This window comes from Melozone crissalis, unplaced genomic scaffold (assembly GCF_028551555.1).
Source record: "Melozone crissalis strain CALT ecotype California unplaced genomic scaffold, PUWL_Pcris_2 ptg000018l_1, whole genome shotgun sequence".
Classification (NCBI taxonomy): Eukaryota; Metazoa; Chordata; class Aves; order Passeriformes; family Passerellidae; genus Melozone; species Melozone crissalis.
This window is the reverse complement of record NW_026535796.1, coordinates 9,592,097-9,616,484: the sequence shown is the minus strand read 5'-3', so window position 1 is coordinate 9,616,484 and position 24,388 is coordinate 9,592,097. Positions and strand designations below refer to the sequence as shown.

Genomic DNA, 24,388 nt, shown 5'->3' with positions numbered 1-24,388 from the left:
AACTTTCCAGTTTTGCCACCAGTGTCTGTGAGTGCATGCTGTGGTTGTCCAGGTACTGAAGGAAGCCTTTATTCTGCTTCTATCCCAAGTTTCTAGAGAGCTCCAACCAGAGGAGTTTTACAGCAGAACACCTTAGAAAGGAAATGGTCCAGGGGAAGTTTTGCTTCTTCTCAAAAAGAGACTGCCTGAGCCATAATCACAGATCCTCTTCCTCTGTGTTTGCTCCATGTTACAGAAAGGAATTTTGGCCAAACTTTGAGGTCAACCAGCCAATCCCAAAGAGATTTCACCATAATCTCTCAGCAGAATTTTGGTATCAGAAGTGGATGGGGAGGAGCACAGTTGCCTTTTCCCATATGCAAAAGAACTGCAGTTTCTTCTGTAGCCCAGAGTTCACACTCTTTTGGCTAACACAGTGCCCTGCAGGCACATTGGCCTGGGGCCCAGGGATCCGTCAAGCAGCATTTGGGTGGCACTGCATGCACACGTGGCTTGCTGCTGTGGGCATGATGCTCTGCAGACATGCAGCTGTGTCTGGACTCAGCATGGCCAGCTCTGGTGCTGCTGTCCTTGCAGCACAGTTTTGACTAGAGCTGACAATCATTCTAAAGCTGCTCCAAGATAGCTGTTGACAAAGCTGGTTTCGAATCCAAGCCTTCTGAAATCTCTGTGCAGAGGAATTCATGAATCTCATGGCAGCTAGAAAAAAAGCCAGTGGAAAGTAATTTTCTCTGAATAGAGAAAGGGGAGGAGGAGGATTATCAGTTAGTGGTGCTACACTCAAGAATGAAAAGGACTGTGATTCCTACAAACAAGGTCAGCTTCATTTTGTTTTCTGTGCACTGGCTGTACAATTTCAGTGAAAAATCAGTTAAAGAACATCACCAGACCTGAAACAAAATGAGAACTACTTTTGTTGGTGGTTTGGAGTGGGTTGTTTTGGTCATGAGTGGTTGTGGTAAATGAAGAGAGCCTTGGCTGCCGCATGATCTCTTGCCTAAGACCAAGCAAATAATTTCCTTTTCTCTCCATTTTTTGTCCCTAGTCAGTCCTGAGGTGCTTTAATAAAAACTGACCAAGTGCAGTGCTTCAGTCATTTTGATGGCTCCTTTTTTTCCACTGCCATGGAAGGGCTGTGAGATAAGAATAGGAAAGCCACAGCCTTTAGAAGGTCAGTATTTCTGTATGGCATAACTGAAGGTATAATTAAATTAGGACACAAGCAAATTCATTAGATCTATCAGTGACTGCTACATTTATATTATTTGAAGAGTTACATGTTAGAGGAGTGTAAATTATACTGTGAAACAATGTCCTAAACACAACCGATATAGATTTTAATGCAGTGAAGTTCTTCATCTGTACTTTTCACACACCCTTCCTGAGAGACGCTTGTGCTGATGAATAACTGAAGCAAATAAGGGTTAACTTCATAAGTGCAGCCGACAAACTTCAGAAAAAAATGAATTGTTCTGTCTTCAGAGACACAGAGATGCACTCAGGGAGTTAAAGTCTTTAGAATCTATGGCCTCTTTGCAGTGCAGAATCATCATAATGTAGTGGAATTAATCCAGCTCTCACTTGATAATAATTCAAGTTAATTTTTCTCTCCAGCTGCCCTGTGTTTCCCCCCCAAGCTTTGACCTGTATTGTAACCTTAAAAAGACATCTTCAAACCTCTTAGCTCCAGCTCCTGTGTAAAACCTGGCATGCTCATGTAGGCTGAAAGCTTTCAGAGTTCCAGCCTTTTCATGTGTGTGTGGATGGTGGGACTATTCTGATTTCCAGTGGTGCTGGGATTTTGGATATTACTGATGACAAAGAATTAAACAGTTGAGCAGAAGATTTGTGTGTTATAGATTCCTAGGCTTTTAAACATGAAATAAAAACAATGTAATTACAGCAGTAATGAAACAGGTATTTTCTATGCTAGATAAATTACTAGTAGATAGCTAGGAGAACTGAAAAAAAAAAAAAAAAAAGTAGAGAACTTCAGAAACCATTGTAGAAAAATGTGGATTCATTCATTTTCTTAGTGTGATGGTAGTGAGGGAAGAGGGGAAAGGAAACCAGTTACCAAGATGAGTTATTACACGTAAATTGGGTTAAATGTAAGTCCAGAGGAATATAATCACTACATATACAGTACTATTTCAAACATTTGGTGTGATGTTTTAATCACTGTTTCTTCTGGAGGAAGCTATTGCTAACCTTGGAAAATAGAGGGATTGAGATTCCTTCTAGTAAAAAATTCTTGAAGTCTATTATTAATTCACAATAAAGTGAGTATTTAAAATAACTTAAGGGATGCCTGCAAGGTAGATACATACTGGTCACACTCAGAAATATTTTCCTTTTAGAACATGGGTGGAAAAGTGTAGCAACAGGACCAATATTTTAGTCAGCAAAGCATCAAGGAAGCTCCTCGAAGAATATGGTATACATTAGTTTAAGGGACAGGTAGATATCTCTTTGGAATTATCTAAGAGAGTTAACACAAATTTAAGGTGGTACAAAGGTAAGGACAGAGACTGGTTTAATTAGAGATGTAATTAAGGATGAAATTTTATTAGCTAAGCTGAGCTGGCAATTATCAGGCAATAAGTTATGGAATGGGGATCTTCCCTCCTTCAGCCTCACAGGAGGCTGAGGGAGCTGGGCCCAGAGAGTGTCTCCTCTCTGTGCTGGTGAACACAGGGTGTATTGGACCCTGTGACATCTGTGAACTTGCAGCAGCTTGAACCTTGATTCCAACCTGGATACCAGAGCAGCTGGAGGGCACTGTAAAAAAACCCAACAACTGATGCCAATGAAGAAAAAAAATCCTTTCCAGTTTCAAAAAACTTTGGGGAAGTGTCAGAGCACATCCAAAATCTCCCTGGGCGTTGTCCCGATTCTTAGTGATGCAGAAGGGAGAGGGTAACATGGAAAGCATTTGAGAAGGCTCTCTTTGGCAGGGTGATGCATGTGCATGTACCTACAGACTCTTGCTTGCCTCTAGCAAACCTTGAGTTCAGGGAATTGTAAGCTTTTGTTACCCATTTTATACCCAAAAGAAGTCCTTCTACCATGAGAAACGCCATTTTCTTCTCCTTTGCTGTAGAAAATCCCCCTCTCAGTTGGACCCAAGAAATTTGCACTCCCTAGTAAATAATAATGAGGTTTAGTGTAAAAGACTTGGTTTATTTCCTCCCCCCTCCCACGCTTGCTTTCATTTCTTCGGCAGTTTGTTTTGTACTCAAATGAAGCTGCAAGATACACACTGGGCAGGAATCACAGTGGTGCTTTCAGGGCACTGCTGAAGCTAATCACTTGGCTTGCTGCTGCAGGCATCTGCAGGCACCTTGAGCTGGGCTACAGTAGTGTGCTGGCTCTGGAGGCCCAGCTATTTTAAATCATAATAGTGACACAGTGTGCATGCCTTCTTTCAAAGAGCCTGAGCAAGCCACGCTGAGTTGATTTTCTTGGCACACTGTGTACCTATAATTTTGTCTTATGTTTTGTAATGTTGGTATCTGGGCACAGAATCAAAAAGCTTCACTGAGTGTATAAGATTTTTTTTTTTTTCTGAAAGAAAAACACAACAACAAACACATTCTTTGTTTTTGGATTGATAGTATTCCTTCCAACAGCTATAGATGTTTAAGAACAAAGAAAGTTACTGGGGAAAGAAAAAAAGGGAAAAGAAACTTTATGATTGTGGGAAATGTTTTGAGGCTTTTTTGGCAAGGCTGTCCAGGTGTTTTGTTAGTGATTTTTTTCTACCATGATTTTGGTTTTCTGGTAGTATTCTAAAGTGACTGGGTTACTCAGGACAGTGAGAAATAAATTAAATCCTTCTATAAAACACCTGAAAAGCCATGCATGTGCTCTGATGAGCTGACTTAGTCCAAGAGAATTGTCTAATGTTTATTCTGTTGATTTCCATTTTTTGTGCTGTTCAAAGAAGCAAAAGTAAGAGGGGAGGATCTAGTTCTGTTACTCCCCACTTCATGTCCCAATAGCCTGGTTTTCAAAGGTGGTGTCAGACACTGGGGGGGCTCAGCATCACTGAGAAGTCAGCCCCTACCTCTGCTCTGAAAAGGAATTTGATGCCATATTGCCTGTACAGGGCTGAAGAGGCAGCAGCTTTTCACAGTGAGGACGCTGAGCACCTGAAAAGCTAAACCTATCCTTGCTAATCTCTATGAAAACAGGAAGAGTAGAGTTCAACAAGGCTCTCAAACAATCTGTAATTTAGGATAATGGTGTAATTAACCTCATGATAATAGCATGAAATGGATAAGCATGGATGGGGCTCCATTCAAGTACAAACAGAAGACCCAACTTCAACTGCAAAGTAACCACGAGGGAGGGACCTTTCTGTTCCTGTTTTCTGGTCGTTGTATGAAATTGGTAAATGCTGCCTACCTGTGCTATTACCGATGAGGCTGAGGAAGAACAACTTCTGAATACAAAGTAAAAAAAGAGAATGAGTGAACTGTTATTGGCAATTTTTTTGCTAGAGATCGACCACAGTAGTATTGGATTATTACAAATGAGAACTTTTTGTGCATGGATTTTTCTGGCCTTCTCTAACTATTTCCTATGCATCAGTAACCAACTACTCTTAAACACAATATTGAAAAATTGTTGTGATCAAAAGTGTTCTATTTTCTCAGTGATTTTTTATTTCTCAACTCTGAGGAAAGGGATTTTCCCTACCATAGAAATGTTACCATGGTATTTTGCACCCATTTTTTTTGCTTCTTCCTTTTTACCTTAGATCTGTGTATTTTCTGTGATTGCTGGTGTTGATGCTTTCCCTAAGCATTTAGGTTTGACTGCTTCTGTCAAAGACTTTCTGAAGTTATCCTTGGTTTCCAGAGGCAAGAAAAGGACGACGGCTTGGTTTTGGTTCATGGTAGCCAGTAGACCCAAAGCTGTTCCAAAAGTGTGTTTTGTTTCTAGGCAAGAGGATTTGATTTCAGAAAATTAGTCTCTCTAGCTAGTTGTAGGGAGGCAGATTGGTTTAAGTTTACAACCTCTTTTTGTTTAGCCCCTGGAACAGGGCCATGGAGTCTCAAGTTTCCTGTATAAAGAGAGATCTGTACTCAGTCAGAAGGTAACCAGGCAAGGTACATGAAGGCTGCAGGGTGAATGGCTCTTTCAACAATGAAATCAGTTTGGGGTCTCTAAGATCCCAGCAGTGAGTTGTCTCAAGACAGTGTTGAGCAGACAAAATTCATAAAACCCTCAGAGGGCCAAAATAACCACCCTTGAGAAAACAAAACAAAGCTTCAGAAAATACTAAACAGCAAAAAAATTCCTACAAATCTGATAATCCTTATGAAGTTCTCTGGCTCTTGGGAAGTCAGAGGAGGTGAGAGCTACTCATGTCTTCATTTCCTTCCCAGTGAGTCCTGTGTGCTTTGGCTGCTCACATGCATACCCATGGAGAATGGTATCTCATGCAAAATATCTTGGTGCACTGTTGTTCTGGGGGCAAATGCACCAATGCACTTTGAGTTTGAGGATTAGGGATCTTAAGTAGCCATTCCTGAAAACAGGATTCACCATGTTTCCTGATGCTGAAGGTGTCACTATGCAATTAATAAATTATACTCATACTTACTCTAGAGCTCTCAGGCAGAAAAAAAAGACAGGAAGAAAAGAAACAGACTCTCAGAAATGCTGAGTTCAAGAAACAGCAAAATTAACAGCATTATGACAGATGCAGTAGTGAGGCTTTGTGTTTTTATAATCTCGTTTTCCTGATTCCATCAAATTAGTGAGGAAATGCATCACTTGTTTGCTTTGCTCATGTATCTGTTGGTGCACTGTTGCCTTTCCAGTAGCATGCTCTTAAGTTCTTTTCTCTTGCTGTAATTTACAGAATAAATTCCATCAAGAAGAAAAGAAAATGTTAGGCATCTGATTTTGACCATATTTCCACACAGTTTAGGGAAGTTAGCAAATTGCCTCAATGCGTGTAAGTCCATCCTTGAATATCAGCAAGTTAACTCCCCCAGCACAGCAGTCTAAACTTTGCTACTTCCACTATGTAGCTTTAAAACATTAGAAAACCTCATGTTGAGAAACATTAGAAAAAAACATTAGAAAACTGTACCTGAGCAGAAACAAAGCAATGATGGTTAATTTAGAAAACTTATGAGAGCCTCAGTATTTCTGGAGTATTTGTGGGACCTTGTTTTTGGTGAAACCATGAGGCTGAGGCCTGAATTAATTTCATGTAATTTTAGGCACATTGAACCATAGCACTAAGAGCCCTTTCCAGGCAGCTGAGAAAGTCTTTATCCTAAAGGCAGCTTCTGCAGAGAAGGTGGGGTGAACCCAATCCTGCTGCAGTGTGCAGTGGGGAGCAGCAACTGCCCGGTGTCTCTGTGAGGTCCTGGCAATTTTCTGCTTTTTCTCATGTTACAGGCAGCTCCATTGTGAGCTGGATCTTTGCAGGGATCTCCATAGATGGTCGTTCTTGCAGTGAAACTTTTCCAGAAGTAAGCATTTCTTGTGCTCTTTCCCCTCTCAGTTTCTGGTTTTCTAAAGGTACATCTGATACAAAGCTGTTCAAATATTTGTCTTTAAACAAATGGGCTGGACAAGTGCTCAGCGTTGGGAGAGAGCACTGGGTTTTCCTGATATTGACTGGTGCCTGTTTTGTTGTGATTTTTATGGAATACTAATTACTTTTTTTTTGTTCTCTGCTTAAACTAAGCAAGAAATAGGTGTAAAGTCTGGTTCACTAAGCGTGTGAGGTGATGCCAAGCAGTGTCAAGGAGTCCTTTTCTGGCAACAATGGGCTGTTGTTCAGTATCCTCATGCAGGTTAACCACAGAGCTGCTCCTGAGAATCCTTCTGATTTATGATGACATTGTTGGCAGCAGCAGAAAGCCCTCTAGCAGTGCTTTCCACAGTGCTGTGTCAGCAGTTTCTTAGATATACACACAGTTAATATACGTATTTATAGCAGGGAATTCTGGCCCAGTTCTAGAATTCATCCTGTTTTTCTTTGCACGTGAGTGATGTTTATTCAGCAGTAATGTATCTACCTACATCTCAGGTTGCAAATTTAGTGTCTATATGAATATCAAAACTGTTCCAGTCAGAACAGCCTTGGGAAATGAATGAAATTAATTACATTGATCCTATGCTGCAAATGCCTTGCTAGGAAGAGTTCCCTGGGAGGGAAGAGGCAAGGGATTCTTGCTCTGCAATGATAAAACTTACTTCAATAAAGCACATATAATGGTATTAGAGAAGCACTCTGAATTCACATATTCAATAATTATAATACAAATATTATTTGTCATCAGAATAGAGATTCCGCTATGTTTGAAAGACTTGACTTTTCCAAGTTGAAGGAAAAAAAGGCCTTTGATCTGCATTTAGCAGAATTTGCATTAAAATGTTGAGTTTCTGTAGTATCATTTTTGATACCCTCTTTCTACCTTTCCCTCTGTCCCCCAGGAATTAAAGAGGCTCTACCCTACCTTGGCTTATATATAATTTGTCCTTCATCTGTTTCTTATTGCTGTTGTCTTCTTGGGCATAAATCCTGATAAAAACTACACAAATGTAGAACTCATGAGATTTTTATCTTCAACCTTTAGCTGAATGTTTTTGATGTTGGTTTGGTTTTTGTTGTTTTTTGGGGTTTTTTTTAGTTTTGGGAGGCCCCCCAGTCTTTGATTTGTCTAGAACAAGCTACAGTTTTTTCTGTTTTGAGGCAGTAACATAATGAAATGTTTTGCCAATATAGAGCTACACACCAAACAACGCCATTTTCTCAAAGGCAGCCTGTGGACTTTGCTCAGGTCCAGTTGAGATCAGTCAGTCCCAAAATTCAGGCTCTTAATCTTTTCTTCTACTTTGTGAATGCATAGATAAAAAGAATTGAAAGCACATAGACAGCTTCTTTATTATTATATTGGTATTTTATAGACTCTTTTAGGCAGTCAGTGCAGAGAATCCAGGTTAAGGATAAACAATGACCAACAGGAGGGATAAATGCACATGATCACCAGCGGGATGGAAAGTATGGTGAGGCATTCCTGCTGCTGGCAGAGATGTGGGGGAATGGCCGGGCTATATCCAGACTATGCCATGTTTAGCTCCAAATTCTTCCTTTGGGGACAAATCCCACAGCATGTCATGGGCAGGCACCACAGGCCTAACATCTTCTTCCATTAGGTCACTTCCTACTGTCGTGTTGTCCAGGACCTTAATAGACTTCTGAAGGAAATAATTTAATATCTCCTGTTGAAGAAATATTTCCTTCTTAATTTTGCAAAGCCTACTGCAGTTAATATCTAGACATCCCTAGATTTGGGGTTCTCTGTTGGTCTAAAGAAATTCTTGGAGGATATGAGTGACTAATAATTTGTTGGGTAAAGAAAGTCCTTGATTGATTATCATTCTGCCTTTCTAAGGGTTTCTTTTGGATAGCTTGCTTGACACAGTAGGATTTTTAAAAAATGCAGAGTTCTTTCATACTGTGGAATTATTCCTGGTCACAAAGTGCATTAAATGCAACATAAAGGCTTCAGTAAAGAGAATACAGCAATGTTCTTACAGAGGTCTGTGATGCAGTTCTCAAGCTCACCTCAGCCATAATGTTTTATCCAGATACTTCCCACTCATCTTTTTTCTCTTGTCTTTCTCTTGTTTACATTTGAATAGGAGGGGTTTTTTCTGTGTTTTCTGGGCTCAAACAGGATTAATTGGCAGTGCTGGGAAGGACTCCTGCACTCACTTGTGCTGGTCTCAGTCTTGGCATCACCCCCAGCAGGCCTTAATATCACACAAAGTGAAAGTCCTGAGGGTTTGCTGCTTGGGAGCATGGGCTAAATGACTGCTAAGGGATATTTGCTGCTGGCATCTCTGTATTGGGAAGGTAAAACCTATCATTTTCCAGACAGTTATACCGTGGATTTCACATAATTAACAAGAAATCACATCCTTTGCCCAAAATCTCATCTTATCAGAATTAAGTTTTCTGCTACAGAAAATGGAGGGCTAAAGATTTCCCTAATACGTCCTTTTTTTTTTTTTTTTTGGACAGAAATTAATTTTTGTTGGCATTGCTTTTAGAAAAGACAATTAATTTGTCTGAGATTTCAAAAAATCTTTGATATTCAGCATTAAGGAAATTAAGGCCCAAGGGTTGTAGTTTGGCAGAAGTACTGAAGAGTTATCATTTCACAGGAAGCATAGGGTAGACTATACACTCCTAATGTATTTGTTACAACTTTCTTTATTATCTGAGAGAACATCTGATCCATTGTGCAATTTTAAATATACATTTTGATGATTATTATAAAACCTTTTACAATCAAGCACATGTCAAATGCTGACTGAATGAGGAAATGCAATGCCCTCTTAAGGCTTTCATTTTAGAAAGTGAGTTTTCCTGTCTGTCTTTTAAGTCCTATAATAATTTCTGCTTCCATAAAGGCACTGCTGGTGAGGTGATATTATTTCTTGGTGAACAAGCAGTTTGCTGCATTGGGTAAATAGGGATTTAATTCCAGGAAAGCTCAAGAATTAGGAAGTTTTAGTGAAATGAAAAAACAGCTCTCTACTAAGAGTGGGTGTGTGCATATACATGTCTAGCTAAGTGTGAATTTGGTTTGGGTAGAAGAAATAAATAAGTAAATAAATGAGTGAGTCCCTTGAATGTGTCCTGGTCCTCTTGGACTCTGTCAGGCAGCAAATCCCTGTCCTAAGCAAAACAAAGTGTCTGCTTGTAATCAACCAGACAGCATCTGCAGAGGAGGCTGAGATACAGCACAAATTAAAAAGCGAAGGGGAAGCCAGGACATAAAAGAGATAAAAGCAAACTTGTCATGAGCTACTGTTTTGGGTGCTTTTACAACAATTCAGCTGAGTAAAGGTGCCAGGCTCTTTCCTCAGTATTCACAGAATCCCAGAATGGGTAAGGTTGGAAGGGACCACAGTGAGTGACCTGGTCCAACCTCTCTGCTCAAGCAGGGCCATCCCAGAGCACATGGCACAGGATTGTGTCCAGACAATTCTTGAATATCACCAGTGAGGGGGAATCCACATCCTCTGTGGGCAACCTGTTCCAGGGCTCACCTCTCCCTTCATCCAGGTCATTGATGAAAAAGTCAAACAAGACTGGACCCAGTATTGAACCTTGGAGGACACCGCTAGGGACATTGATTCCAGTTGTCTGGAATTAAGGATGATGCAAGGCAGTGGTGCTGAAGAATCAGTCAGCTGTTTTCAAGATTGTTTTCACTCCAACTTCTCATGTGTAAATCTCATTAATCTCAATGTGACTACAAGCAGGCTCAAGGAAAAGGCAGTAAGTTTCTGGAACTGGCTCTGGAAAGCACCAAGAACTGAGCAGCAACAGCTGTATTTAACCCTTGATCTAATGGAGACATGCTCTTCTTTACATACTTCACTGAAACATGAAAAAAGTAAAACGCGCATGAATGGCAAAATTTAACAAAGGCAGAGAGTGGATATCAGCATAATAGAAAATTGCTTGGCTTTTGCTTGCAAGTTTGGCTGAAGCACAAGTCAACAATTACACTTCTCTTTATTTAGGCTGCTTTAACCCACTGGACCCCACTGAGCTTCCATGCAGCAGGTTGCTTTCTCTAACAAGTCTAGTACATTTAAGTTGAGTTTAAGGTGTAGTACATTTGAGGTGCAGTACATTTCAAGGTTATTTGTTCATTTTTAAAAATTTTGTTTGAAAGAGACTGTTCCCAAATTTAATGTTGCACACTTGGCTTTAATTCATCAAGGTACTTAAGTACGTGCCATGTGTAAGTATAAATGATTACTGTCCACTTAAGTTGGAAATACTGTTGCTTTAGATTTATGTTCTGCTTGAGTAGCTTGTTGAACAAAGGTCCTCATCTGTAGGTTTCTACTTTTTTTTTTCCTAAACTTTAAAAACAACTCTACTTTTTTAAAAAAGCTTACAGCTTTTACAAGGAGAGTGGAATCACAACTGTTGTAGCCTTTTGTCCCTGTATGTATAAACCCTGCTTAGTGTGTGAAAGCAGAGGACCCTAACCACATGCCCAAAAATCCATGTATGTCTAGAAATTTTTAACTTTCTTATCTCTGGTGATAAGGACCAGACAACTTGCCAGGACAAAAACTTCAGATTCCCAAAGACCAGGTCACTGCAATGAAATCAGGACTAAACAACTTCATTTTATATGCCAATAAGTTAAGTCTTATAGTGTTGACTGGTGAAAAGCAGCAGTCTCCTGTATCCCATTCATTTATGCAGGACTCAAGAGATTTCCTTCCAATCCTTTACTCACCAATGAGCACTGTTTTATAGGATTTAGGAAGTCACTGATAAATCTCACATAGCAGTACAGATTGATGAGAACGGGGTTTGATTAAAGCTGGAAGGGCTTTCTGAGGTGTCTGCAAGGCACATCCATGTGTAATTTTTCTCTTATTTTATGTAATGAAAACATTTTGTCACATTTTAGTCTGAGGATCAGATCCCTCATGGTGAAAATAATTATAAAGTTCTACTTAGAAAGAAATCTGTTACAAAAGTAAGAAAGTCACTCTTTTTGGAGTGTGTAAGCTTTAAAGATGAATTTTAGGCATCAGGATGGTGATGTAGGGTTTTCCTGGAGCCTTTTCTTCTCCAGGCTGAACAACCCCAGCTCTCTCAGCCTGTCTTCACAGGGGAGGTGCTTCAGACCCCTGACCAACTCAGTGGCTTCCCTCTGGACCTGCTCCAACAGGTCCATTTCATTTTGGTGTTGGAGGCCCCAGAGCTCCAGATGGGGTCCCAGAAGAATGAAGTAGAGGGGCAGAATCATCTCCCCTGACCTGCAGGCCACAATTCTTTGGATACAGCCCAGGATGCAGTTGGCATTCTTGGCTGGAAGCATGCACTGCTGGGTCATATTGAATTTTCATCCACACACAGCCCCAAGTCTTTTTTTCTAGAGCTTGTCTTGATCCATTCTCCACCCAGCCTGTATTTGAGCTTGAGGTTGTCCCAACCCAGGTGCATGAGATTCATGAAAATGTTGTAGAGTTTTTTGGTTATGTGCAATCAATGTAGGTTTACAGTGGAGGAAAAAGCCCCATGAGCTAAATTGTTGTGAACTTTATGTATGAACACCGAAAGTCTCTAATTTAAAATTAAATCTCTATTTTACTGAAAATAGGAGGTTCCTTCAGCAGCTTCTTCCTAAAGATACAACCCACAAAGGCTTGAAATAATGAAAATTGAAAACAATAATAATTACAGCTATGTAGTGGAAAATTCTGCATTTAATGTGATTATATCAATATCTGTCTCTGCTTCCTAAGCCAACCATAGTTTTGCAGTGAAAGCATTCATCTGTGTGCTTGTACGTAATCTGGCATTTCTCCCATCTGTTCTCTGGATAATGAGTTGGGTTTTTTTTTTCCTATGTTGTAATTCCTTGTCCATCAAAAATAGTTTTGTCAAATACATACTGAGTAGGAGCTATGATGCTCAGTATTTTTTGCTGAATAGTATTACATGAACATTTTCATAGCTCAACCTCTGATCTTTTATAGCTGATTTAGAGTGAAAAGAGAAAGATGGGAGAAAAAGTACAGCTAATTTACTAACTGCTGACAAAGTCTGCAGATATGAAGAGAATGGGAGTTGCTTCAGGAAGGGAGAATTTCCATTTTTACAGGGTGTTTCCAAGGGCACCGCTTCTGCCGTCTTCCCCTTCCCGTAGTCACTTTGATTTAAAGGAGCTTAAGTATATCCATGATTGCTTTGAGCCCTGTTTCAGTTCACATCAAAGTGTGTAGAAAAACTGGCAATTAACTTTAAGGTTGTAGGATCGTGACCTTGCTTCTAAGGTCAGAAATAGGATCACAAGTAGCAAGTTAGGCAATGTTACACTTCAGGACAGTAGCACCTATAAAGCCAGTAAATTTCAGTGCTTTTATTCAACTCTGAGAGGAAGTGGTCACTGATTTTAAATGTCTCAGTATATTTTTCAGATTTAAAGTTACTTTTACATTTTTTTTCTAAAGCTATTTGAGAATTTTGCACCCGGAAGTTTTAGTACAGTACTTTTCCCGTCAGAAAAAACCAAAAAGTGAAATCCCATTTTGCAATGCATATTTCATATTTGTAAAAATACTTATTTGTTAAAACACTTAAATTTCATTTGAGGGATCAGTCTAAAATTCTGTTGACCAGGCAACTCTGACTGCTGCTTAACTGCCATTTAGAATGTGCCTAGAGGTCAGCTAAGTCTGTGCTGGCATGTGCAGGTGAGCTGCTGCCTTATTTAATTTCAGTTAGGAAGGTGTGTCTTAATTCTCCCAGCCCATCAAGTTGACCATTCATGTTGAATTTCTGTGCTAAAGGATTTGTGTGCTGTAGGGCTGGTTGGTCTGCTGCTTTACAGTGAATATATTTCAGCTAAAGAGCATGATGTGTCTAATATGATGGGGGGAGCTGACCATCAGAACTGCTTTTGCCAAGGGCATCTCTGCTGCTCCAGGTGCCCACTGTGTAATGTCTTGCCAATCCCAGAAATAGTATCCTGACAGTGTCTATTTTACTCATTCAGAAAGGAGTTTGTATTCAGGTGTGACACTGTGGCACTTTGTGTTCAGGACTGGCGTGTATTTTGCCTGCAAGACACATGCAATGATTGTCTCTTTTCCCATGGGAATTGTCATGAGTGGACTCGTGACCATTTCTGTGAAAGTGTGAGAGCTGCAAGAGTTAGATGATGCATTTTCAAACCCTTACACTGCTGTCTTGAGGAAAAGCTGCTTTTACTGGAGGAGGTGGAACACCACTTGAAAAGTATTGGTTTCTTTAGTGATGTGCAATGCTAACATCAAAAAGTCCCTCACTCAGGCTTGATGTGCTTTTCATTAAAGCTCCTTGGAGGTCAAACGGTGCCAGACAGAGTCCCAGAGGCACAGAGCAGAGAACAGAAGAACTCTATGAAGTTTACACGACACAGAAACACTTTCTGCATATGGCTTTGCACAGAATACTCACTTTGAAATGTTTTTCCTTACATAAAAATCACCGGGTTTTTTAGTTTTTTTTCCAAAGTGCAATCACTTCTAAGGAGCTGTGTGATTTATTGTTTGTCCCGCACATTTTCTTTGCTTTATAGAATATTTAATTAGTAAAGGTCCTTCTGTTTCTGAGCCTTTTGAAATAAGTTCAGGATCTCTCTGACAGCTGCCATTTTTTATACCCTGATGCCATTACCTGCAGCAAATATCTGCTGCTCAAGCTTGCTTTTCTCTGATCCTGCTCAGTCACGAAAGGCAGTGGTCTCCCTGCTTATTCCTTGCCTTGTCTGCTCTTTTGGTTTTTTTTTTTTTTGGAAGCCAGATGGTGCATGCCACATATAATTTGTGTCAAAGGCAGTTAATACTGAACTGCTGCAGCACTTTTTTTGTATATGGTAGATCTCATCTCGTAACAGTTGATGGCTTTCACAACTGGTTTCGTTGTAGGACAGTAAGTGCACTCTGAAAGAAGCAGGTAGTCCATCACAAAGACTGAATATGATAAGACAGCTCTGTCTTATGCTATCACTATAAAAATGGTGTTTACCTCAGTACAGTCAGCATTCATTGCTTCCCATAATCCCAACACTGAATATCTTTGTGAGAGTTGGATGGGGATGCTACTTCTCTGAGGTTCTGGCACCTCAGTAGATGTTGAGAATCTGCATTGTCATCTGGTTAGCAACAGCACCAAATCTGCGTAAAACAGATTTGCTTCCACTGGGCAAAATCTATAAAATTAGGCTTTGTTTTCACTAAATCTGTTATTTGGGTTTGCAGCATGATGGATGACGACTAATTCCAGTGCAGCTGAAAAGATGATTTTAAAAGACAGTGAACCACAACAAAGGCAAAAGCTTGTGTGGAAGACATGGTTGGCTTTGTGGCAGGAGTTGCGCAAAGGAACAGTATATTCATGCATGACAACATCCTTTTCAGAGGGAAAAGGCAGGAAGATTAAATAGAGTGGAGGTTACAACATGTGTTTAGAGTACTAAAGTAGGCTCCTTGCCTCAGTAAGATATACTTTGATGAGAGGAATTTGAGATTATTTCAGACGATAGAAGTTGAAATGTTCATGGCAGAGACTACAAAGCAGCGACGTTTCTTTTGCAGGTGCTTGAGCGTCAGTGTTTATTAGTCATACATCACAGGAAAATCCATTTTGGTAATGTAAATAACTGGTTGTACGTTCACAAAAGCAGAGTAAAGTCATAAAATCAAAATGTTGGTTGTAGCATTGCTCTGTGGTACATCCAACATGTTTTCTGATCTGAATTGAGGTAGTGGCATATTTTTAGTTTCAGACTTACGTGTACTTAATCAGATTAAACACATTGCAGTTTTTTTGTGCAGTTACATAATCTTAATTATATAAAAAAATTAAGAACCCAAGGACTTGTATTGATGGTTAAATCCATTTTTCTATCAGTATATGTGTAGTGGATGAGTATGGTACATTAAATTAATTGTTCTTGCAAGGTGCTAATCATTTTTTCACTCTGATTATCAGAAAAGTGGCTTTCTTTCCCGCTTCATCTGTTTGCAGAAAAAAAAAATTGAATCCAGTTGTGTCTGTTCTGTGCAATTGGCCACAGAAGTTGTAACAAGATTAAAAAACCCAACATATGATGTGACCCAATGCATGTCACTGGTGGAATAGGATGAAATGGCAGGCTCTGATTTCCTTCTAAAACTTATTATCCAAAAAGGTGTGCTATCAGCCTGAAAAAGAAACTCAGAGTATTCATTGGTCACCAGGGTTTATGAAAATAGGACCTTGAACAGTCAGTGTGTGTTTGACCTTTTGACTTCCAGAGAATTCCTGGCAGCTTTGTCCAACCAAAGGACTGTTTACGCTGGGTGTACGAGGCGTTCTGAGATTGAGCTGTGATACCAAGAAATGCCAGGAGTTACTACGTAGATGATTCAGTAAAGGAACAAAATGCCAAAATAGACTTCAATGACTATGTAAAATTTGTAGCACACTCCTTCAGGTATCTACATCTGGCAGAACTTCTGGGTACTTTTTGCAGATAGCTACATTTACCTGCATATCTTTTTATGAAGTAAATATATTAAAAAACATATATATATACACATATATATATTTATTTCAGTAATTGAATTGAGAACATTTGTGAGGGATGAAATTAGATCTTGCTTCCAAAAAAATCTGTTTTTAAATCTTACAGCTTTGTTATGGTAGTATGTTTTATGTTACATGAATTACGCTCCTTAATGTGAATATCTGGAAGATACATTCACCATCGGATTTAACTTGCATTTTGGAATGTCCACAGAAAAAGCATCAGCAGAGCAGTAATAAAAAACAGGCATTTAGTACATTTTTTTCTGACACATCTGTGAGCAGTAAAGAGACACAGGGTTTTACCAGCCCTGAACATTCAATCATAAGTGAAACTTTACAACTGCAGTAACAACAGCACTATGAAAACATTCACTGGATTGCCACAAACTCTCTACTTACTACTGAAATCCTTAGATAAATATTGAATGAAATTTCTTATTGCAAGGCATGGCGAAGGAAAACAAACACACTTTCATATCCACTTTTTTCGCCTCCAAGGTACATCAGGTGACACGGGGGCATGTTAATTGAAGTTGATTTTTAAAGGCTTGATTTCCAGACTCTGAGTTGCTACAGGTGTATCTCTCATGTGGTTACTAGGAGTAAAGGACTGAGGTTGTCAACATAGCAAAAGAAAACATCATGAATACACAAAATCTGTGTATGTGGCCACATACAGCTTCTGTATTTTTCTCTTTAGCTTAGCATCTCACAAAGGCTGACAAGTTAATTTAAAAATTGGAGTCTGTTTTGTGTTTTGATAGTATTAGAAAAGGATGTTTATAAAAGAGGCTTTAAAATGCAGACATTCCCTGAGTTTGTAAAGCTTCTGCTCTTCGTGTCTAGGTAAACAAGGTTTTTGCTTCATAGAACCACAGGATCATTTAGGGTTGGAAAAGACCTTTAGGATCATCAAATCCAATCATTAACCCAGCATAGCCAAGTCTACCATGAGGAATGCCATCTTATTTATCTTTCTGTGGATTTTATTTTCTGTTTGGTTTGGGGTCTTTTCTGTTTAATCACATCTTCCGAAAATATTTTCAGCATTTCAGAATTGCAATACATTTTTGTCTGACACAGGATGAAAATAACACTATAAAAAGAAAAGCATGTACTGAAATACTGATATGAAATGGTTTCCTGTTTTATTAGTTGTGTTAATACCATCTGAACCTGCAGAACTGAATCCATGGACTCTATCCATGAAACAGTTTCTGTGCTCTTCTACTTTTTCCTTAAGAAAGCCAAAGCATAAGAAAATTGCCAGAATGTTGAGGCTGTGCCCAGAACACTTGAATTTACTTAGTGATAGGAAAATCAGATATGCATATCAGCAATTGGTCAGATGGTAACACAGTTCACTGTTTTTACCAGTGAAACACACTGCAGTGAGTGTCTTTTTTGGAAAGACCTTTGAACAATATCCACATCACAGGGAGTTCATCACAGTGTGTGAATTCCAGGGTGAACAGGATTTTAATACAGGTACTGCTAGGCTGGAAGCAAGTCATACAAAGGCAGAAAATATGGTCAGAAATAGGGAATAAATGCAATTCTGTACATCACGGCCTGGATTTCCAAGGAAGTTTAACAAGCTGGGCTTGTTAATGGCCTCAGAGCAGAAGTGTGTATGAGAGACAGGGATCTAAGCACCACCTCACGGGCTATGATGAGATCTGTGCTTTGAATTGGAAGTGCCACTTCTAAGTTCAAAATTAAACACTGGCCTCCACACCATTCACCCTTCCCTAGCACTCAGCAGAGAGCCTCTGGCTCACATCCACTTTGGGCAAGCCAGGGCAACTTGCAGTAGAGAGAACTCTGTTTTCTGGCCCCAGCAGCTGATAGCTGCAGTTTGAAGGGGTTGCATTTGTTCCAGGGCCAACATCGTGGAGCCCATGTGGTACATCAGGTCCATCTGCTGCTCAGTTTCTGGAGTGATGTTGCTTGTAGAAGAGTTAAAACTTGAAGAGAGTAGTGAATGGGAATGCTTGAAAAAATGTCAGCCTGCTTTCTGGGGGAGGAGCACCTCCAGAAGAGGTTCTTCAGTATCTCTGGGTACTTTTCAAGCTCCAGGCTTGGGACATCAGAATTGCATGCCTTGACATCAGCATTGTTTACTTCAGGAACAGACAAGTAATGTGCGTCTTAGAAACTGAATTAAGCTGACATGTCTTCTACATTTAGCAGCAAGCGCTGCAAAGTGGGCCAAAACCTATACATGTGCCTGTGGGCAGTGCCTTCTCAAAAACAAGTACAGGTTTTTGTGAGTGCCCACAGCTGTCTTTCATTCACAAAACCATTCACAATAATGGGCTCAGGATTTATCATAACAGCAAGAGCAAAGACCAGAGATAGTAAGGGTTGACTGACCCAGATGTCACCAATGAATGAGAAGGGCCCAGCAAATGTGTAGGGCTTATTGTGATCTTCTCATCCTAGGGTATGCTTTGGCTCTTTGATTTCTGCTCTCTTTGCCTTCCAATACTAGCTACTAGTTTTCAGAGTCTTACCTTTCCTCAGAAAATGTGATTTTTCAGGGCTCTGAAATAAGTGAATTTCAAAGCCTGTAGTTTCTTTGGCATCCTGCCTATCTGCAGCATACAGTTACCAGCCCCTAGATCAGCTTCCCAATGTGGGATCACCTGCCTCCTGGATTGTTCCTGCTCATCCTGCACTCAAAAAATAGAGCAGTCAATTGAATAAAGTCTTGTTTTGAAAAGCAATTTTGCATTAACATTAAGGGAATATACAGACCCTAAAGTGAGGTTATGTTTCGTTTAGTTTGGATGAAGACAGCATCTCTATAATGTATTTTTGTTAACATTTCCATATTAAGTCTGTCAGAGTATCAGACTAATTTGGAAGATTTGTAAGCAATTAGGTGGTGATGATAGGATAAGTAAAATGTGTGACTGAACTTGTCTGGTCAATAAAAGGAAGGGATGAACCCTTCTGTTTGGTTTCCAGGTAGGTCAGAGAGAAGTAATTGCTGTATTGCTCAAATTAGAAACCAGAACAGTTGTTTTGGTGTGTTTAACCTCAGCCACACACAGCACGTCCTCACAGTAACCTCCCCATTTGCTTATGAATAATACCTCATCAAAGAGCCAACTGGCCACCATTTTATTATGAATTCTAAAATACAGCATAAAATTAGTAACATCAAAGAGACCACTCAAACTAAGGCTGGCCCTACCTACCGCATGCAGGGCTTGTGTTTCTGTTAAATCTAGTTCAGGTGGCGATGCTGAGTTTGCTCCAGAGAGGCTGCCTCAGCTCACAGTTCTCTGACCAGAATAATCCTTAGCTCTGGAAGATTTTTAATTTACTTGGGTGATTGTTGCATGTTATTGAAAAGAAATTTTTTTTTTCACCAATATCTTAGCTAGACACAGTTCAATTTTGTGTTTAAAATGGAAAAAAAAAATTACATTATTCTGTACTTTTAGCATTGTTGTTTTATCCTCTTATAGAAGAGCCCTGCTGTGCAGTGTGCCAAGCATATATTGACTTTCTAGGAGGATGACCTCCCTTTCTTCATTTTGCCTGTCCATGCAACCAAGAAAACAACACTTTCCTTGCTAAACCTAAAGTAAAGCTAAATGCTTACTGCTATTCGTTCTTTTTAATCTAGCTTTAAAACTGCACCACTACACTCATCAGCAGCTCAGAGTTTATGAAGGCAAAGGCATTTTACATCATGACAATATTGAAGAATACTTTTGTCATGTGTTAATGAGTTTTATTTTTAAAGTAAGAGTAAATGGGTGCTGGCATCTGTTAGATGAAAGAGACATTTATAAAAATGAAAGAGACTAAATATTTTGTAGCACTGCACCTACATTTGGCAATAGCAAGACACAAAGAAACTTCCCAGCTGGTGTGTAACTCTCATGGAGTCCTGGCTGGTTTTAGACTTCCCTGTAGATTTGTCAGTCAGAGCTGTAGGAAGATTGAGAGATACTCAGTACATATTGTCCAAAAATTTTTAGAAACACAGAAAATTATTAGAAGTAAGTGGCCAAGAGAAATTCAGTGACAGTACAGGGGAACTCCTTTAGGCTACATGGATCTTGAAAGGCACAATAAACCATATTTTAGAAACTTGGACTTCAATAATGTGTGACAAAGCTGTGGTCAAGCCCTAGTCAATCAGACATCACTGGCAAAACTCCTGTTTAATTCAACTACTTAAAATATAGTAGTGTATTTATTATAGAAGTATATTTATATGCTCAAAGCTGAGCATCTAAAAATTCAGGCATATTTTGGAAAGCCCCATAATGTACTCTATATTAACTACTATGTATTTACTGATCCATCAGTGTTTCAAATCTTTCATAAAACAAGTATTTTGTGGGTACCTTGGTGTCCCCAAGAACAAGAAAACTCATAAAACAAACTGGTGTATGTGTTAGTCACATCTTTTTTTCCCTGGTGTGGTCATTTCTAGATTGCCTTGCCAACTCAGTTTGCTGTTTGATTTTGGTATTCTTCCATGACCTAGATTTTTTGGGTTCAGCAAACACAAAAAAGGAGGAGATCTCTATCAAAGTACACCAGCTTTACCCCCTCATCTCTGGAACATCTTCTAGCCCAGCTGGTAACTTGGAGAAAAGACTCCAAGGAGAAGGTTCAGACCCAGCAGTACTCCAGCCTTTGCTATGAACCTGGGATCTAAACCCATGATACAAGTTTTGCTACTTTTCTGAAATTTTGAATTTGAAAGGAGATTTTTATAGAAGGGAACTTTCTCGCTTTTTTAGCTGGAAATCCTTCCAGCTTGCCCTACCAAACTTTAAGATAGAATGAAGTGCCAGAAGATTATGCCAGACACCAAAACAGTGCTTTTAAGTCTATGAAGGAAAAAATTAAAGGCCTCTGGCCTGAGTGGAGCTGACTAGGGGAGGGGGGAAAAGAGAGGTGATAGATTTACATGTCAATGCAGCCCTGGAGAAGTGACCTAAATATAGACAGGCATTTCATATTTCCTTTTATAAATCCCATGAAATTTTGAAAGTACTGAAGTATTGAAATGGTTTTTTTTTTTTACCTTCCATGTGCTTGAGTTTAGCCCAATCTTTTTGTATGCCAAGCCTGCATGGAGGAGAGCTGCCACCCTGAAGAGGGTGCTTGGCCAACCCAGTCCCCACCCCATTACTGGGAGTTGTCATTTCACCCCGAGGCCATAACTGCAGGAAATAAAATCAATAGGAATGCTACACTAGTGTGTGTACATACCAGTCCACTAAGTGACTTATTTATAGTCTGAGCTGTAATGTCTCATTCATTAAAATCTCACAGAGGTCGTCATGCCCTGGCTCTTAAGCTGTAGAATTCTACTTAATAACCTCTTGCTCAGAAATCAGCACTACCATAACAAGGACAAAAACTCACCTCGAACTCCTGTCTCTGAGCTGAGTATTTTGGCCCTGCTGGGGAGCGGGGCACAGCTCGGGGACACTGTTTGTTTTCCATGAGGGAAATCCCGCGGCATTCCCTGCAGCGGGCGCAGCCGGGGCAGTGGTGGCTGTTGGCAGAGCTGGGCCATCGTCAGCCAAAGCACGCCGTACATCACTGTCCTCCTTCACAGCCAGGGAACGTGAGCAGCTAAGGGGAAGGGATTTGCAAAAGCTGTGCTTGGGTTTTGGTAGCTGTGGTCTAAAGCAAGTGAAATATCAGGGTTTTGGAATGGCTGGGAAGACAGAAAGGCATAAATGGTGCTGGGTATTGGGTTTTAAATTATTCAAGCAAGTAGCTGTCGTTCATGACTGAGAGATATTTAAATGCTGTTGTAGTCAGTGGGAGTGGAACACTTAAATACCTTTCAGAGGTTAATGTCAGAGTTCAAGAGAAGGATTTCAGAGACATTGAAGTTCGCCTCTGCAGAGCAAATGAGCTGGAAGCTTTTGTCTTGAGGTCAAACTGAGTGGGGTGCCTCTTCAGTCAGGCATCCAGCCCCACACCTGTACCTGGCGCTTGCCAAATCTGCACAGTCAGCTGGTTGCTAATGGCCACTGGGCTGGTGCTCCCTGTTGGAATCCCAGACTGGGAGGTTCCCTCAGGAATTTGCAGATGGGACATGTGACACCATAAAATACCATCACCTGTTGCTCTGCCTTTCCTTGAAAGAGCAGCATATACAAAATGTCGTAGGGAGAGAGGTTGGTTTTGTTTTTGTGAATTTTTTGTGAAAGCAAGCCAAAAGTTTATGTGTAAGGAGAGGTTTTTCTTTACTCTCACTTTATTAATAAAGTCTTTCCTTGTTTTTTGATACCACTGACAGGTCCTACATTTAAGTAGGACAAAAATATCTCTTATCTCTGTGGCTCCCTTTTCTTTGAGTTACAATCCACACTAGAGGATTCTTCCAAGGTTTTTCAAGCTTCTAAATGCCTACAAGAGTTGCTATTAACTTACCACAATGCTCTGCCAGCCATCTGTTGTGGTTTATATCATTAAATATCAGTAGGGGCTATGTATTACAGAACAGGGAGAAAAGCTCTGACATAATAGAACTTGTCTCCCAGAGGAAACGATGGAGAGCCAGAGGCTACATCTTTTTGGACATTAAAAGCAGCTCAGACTGAAGCATAGGAGCTTGTACTGCAGGGCATTTTTGCAATCCTATCTGTGCAAAAGTCTTCCTGGTTCTTAGCAGGCAGAAATCAGGATGAAGTTTGTAGACATTTAAGAGTAAGTTACTTCTTTCAAACTGTAGAGCACAATATTTTCCCATAATACATTTGCATTGCAAATGAAACTGCTTGAAATATGTGTCTCTGGGAGAAGTAGAAAGAATATACCTTATATGTATTTGCATTTCAATAGCACCTGAAATGTGTTGCAGGTCTTCTGTTTGCATCTGGCTGTCTTGGATAATCAGAAACCCAATACCCAGAGGAATTGTTTTTTAAGGGAACAGTTCACAGCTGGGTCATGAGATTATAGCAGATTTCACAGAGACTGACTGATGGAAGAATTGCAGCCAGTTTGGGCTCGTGGAGTAGCTCTGCATGTTTATATTCTGCATGGTCTGCTTTTATCTGCTTTACCCAAAGGAAGAACATACTGAAGGTTTTCTCCTAAACAGCCTTAGCATCTGACTTTGCAAATGCCATGTTATTTCTTCCACTGTAGTACATACCAGCTTCTCTGGTGTCTGTCCTGTCTTTCCCAGCTTCTCCAGCTGGAACAGGCATGGCAGGTAAAAAACAATTAACAGTAAAGTAGTGTACAAAACACCCTTAGCAACTTGCAGTTAACCCCCAGTAATTCACCAGTCCAGACTTCTGAATTCAGCTGTGACAGTGTCTTGTGGGAACAAAGGAATAGCCGAGCACACAAGAAAGAATGATTAAGGTGATAGCCTAGAAAATTTTACTTCTCCAGTTCATTGCAATGCCTAAGGATGTGTTGAGACAAGGAAGCATGGATTGCCAGTGGGTATGTTCATAGACAAAGATACTGAGTATTTTGTTCAGACATGCCTAAGCTCATACTGATAATGACATATTTAAATCCAGTGAGTATGATCTATGTCCAATACACACAGTGTTTCATATTCAGAATTATTTTAGTTTGCTTGTTGTTGGTATGGCTTTTTTGTTTGTTTATAAAAGTAACCAGAAACAAGAGAGAGTCCAGACCTTCAGTTGAAACACTCTGTGTCTCATTGCAAATCCTGTCATGGCTTGTTTTTTGTGAAGGGAGTGTTTCTAGAAGAAATAGCCCAAAATGTCAATTTCATTTACTAGTATTTGGACAAAGTATATAGAATTCATTTAAAAAGAGAAAATAATTTAAAATACTAGCCATCTATTTGATTTTTAGCAACTGAAATTCAATTATTTGGTGCCCAGTGTACTCAGAAATGCTCTAGAGTTCCAATTTCTAAGACTTTCCTCAACATGGCGGGAAAAATTGTACAGTACACAGATAAACTCAAAAAATGCTGTGCTTCATCTGTGGGTATAATCCATTACTACTTATCTGTCTTTATTTTGTTCCTGTACTTGGTTACTTCACAGATTCCTTCACTTTGTCCTCATTAGTACCCAGGAACACATCCTTCATGAATGTCACCAGTGTTCTTTGTTATCAAACACAGATGTGAAGAAACCACTGAGATTTTCTTGATACTTTTTCAGTCATTGGAAATTTCTTTGTTGTTCTCTTTGGTCCGGCTCCAACGCTGTAGGAGTCAGTGATTGTCTTTCCACCAACTTCAATGGGATTTGGATC

General features: G+C 39.8%; 1 protein-coding gene across 1 annotated transcript in view; it reads left to right on the top strand.

The window, feature by feature from the left end:
• KCNQ1 (potassium voltage-gated channel subfamily Q member 1) overlaps positions 1-24,388 on the top strand; it is a 329,070-nt gene that overhangs the window by 238,862 nt on the left and 65,820 nt on the right. The gene's annotated exons all lie outside the window — the stretch shown is intronic.